We start from the raw sequence: 2,059 nt of genomic DNA on the forward strand, positions 1-2,059 counted from the left end.
TTTGTATATTTAACACAATATATATACTCGTCAAAAAAATGTTTTTGATGTCAAAAAACAATATATATTAGCTTCCAATACACACAATTTATCAAAAAAATTTGTTTTTGATATCGGTTAAATGACTAATATTATTTTTCATTTTTTCTTAAAATTAATAAATAAATTATTTATTTTTTGAATATAAATAGCAAACGATCATCTGATACATATAAAGCATATTCACTTCGTAAGTGACGTTTATATTATTCTATATTCTACTAGTTAGAAATTCCTTTGCAAAAAATTGAAATGATGTCGACTTTTCCAAATAGAGTTGAATTTTTAGAATATGTTTTCAAAAAAGGAAACAAGGATTAATGTTTTGGCAAGTCTCTCACTAGTATTTTTATGAGAGTTAGAATCAAGACATTGATATATAAATTTTATTCTAAATTTTATTCTAAATTTTTATTAAATATTTTGAAGGTTAAAAAAAGAATGCATTAACCAACACCCTATAAAGCTGTTTCATACAAGTCCCCTGCCTGGCATTTGGCAAAAATACTATAAAAAAAGCTGGCGGCTGCAGCTTACAAAAGCTAATGGAGATGCGGGGTATCGATCCCCGTACCTCTCGCATGCTAAGCGAGCGCTCTACCATCTGAGCTACATCCCCATAATGTTTAAATGTTCTTTTAAACATTCAGATAATCAACTAATCGAAATATATTTAAGCTCACTGCAGTTGAAAACGTGATATTAAAACAAACCTTTGTCTTAAAACTCACCCTCTCCTCCATTCATTCTTTCTCTAGAGGTATATTATGATTTAATTTTACTAGCCTTTAACCCGTGCGAAGCACGGGCGGATATAAAATTCGTAATTTATTAATTATAATTTAAATTTTAACATCATTTTAATAGTATTTTAGAATTGATGAATTGGATTTTAACCCGATTATATTTACCAACTGATTATATTTTTTGGATGACTACAAATTATACCAATGTCGGTTTTATTATAATATAATATATGAATTATATTTAAAAGAATAATAGTGGTGTTTTTATCCTCTACTACGGGGCCGTTTGGCTGAGCTTAAAATAAGTGCTTCTTGCTTAAAATAAATAAGTGGAGTAGAAGTTAGAAGCCACACAAGACTTATAAGTGATTAAAGTGTTTGGCAAATAAGCAGAAGTCCTGAAACAAAAGTTAGCATTCCTAGCTTTTTATAAGTGCTTCTTGACTTATTACACAAACAGTACGAAATAAGTGCTTCCAACTTATAAGCCCAGAAGTCGGCTTAAAAGCCGTAGCCAAACACCACCTACATCTCAAGTGTTTGTAATTTAAATGGTATAAAATTCTTTAATGTTGTAAGAGCAAGAGAAGTTTACATGTGATAGACTTGTAGTTACAACGGAGATGACCAAACCAAAATTTTGTACGACTACAAATTAAACCTATGTTGGCTTATTATAGTATAGTATAGATTTTCACACACACATTATGTCATAGCCCGTAACTTAAACATTACTGTAGTTTTCTTGAAGTTATGAGCTGCTAAAGTCAGTTATGCAGTTTCTGCATTTACGGGCTTATATCTCCAACCATAGACCTCGTACAAGTATGTCGCGGTTTACATTTGTAATGACTTCTTTTATGATATCGTAACTACTGTTTTTACTCTTTGTTTTACTTGAGCAATTTTAATTAATGCACGGTTATGAGTTGGTTTGTTGTCTATTTTTGACTTAACTGACACTTTACATCAAATTGGCTTGGATTATGCTGCTTGTACAACCGCTACATCTGGTATCAAGGAATATTATGTTTGTAGCAGCATCATGACTTCTTCTGTTGATGATTTTCAGGTATTTGTCGTAAAACTCGTCATGGTTATGCGTATTTACTCTGTACTCTTATCGTTTATCATAATGTGACTTGTTTTTGTCTTGCTCTGTGATATTGTCGCGTTGATTTTTCTCATGTTAGAACTGCTAATAGTCATTTTGTTATTCACTTATTCCAAGTCCAGGCCTGGTCTTCTATGTATTCAGATACTATTTACTGAAA

General features: G+C 30.8%; 1 non-coding gene across 1 annotated transcript; it reads right to left on the bottom strand.

Annotated features, from left to right (window-relative positions):
• Window positions 1–585: 585 nt before the first annotated feature.
• On the bottom strand, window positions 586–658 carry TRNAA-AGC (transfer RNA alanine (anticodon AGC)). The gene has a single exon. It is a non-coding gene; the product is annotated as a tRNA-Ala (tRNA).
• Window positions 659–2,059: the final 1,401 nt, after the last annotated feature.

This window comes from Daucus carota, chromosome 2 (assembly GCF_001625215.2).
Source record: "Daucus carota subsp. sativus chromosome 2, DH1 v3.0, whole genome shotgun sequence".
Taxonomy (NCBI): Eukaryota; Viridiplantae; Streptophyta; class Magnoliopsida; order Apiales; family Apiaceae; genus Daucus; species Daucus carota.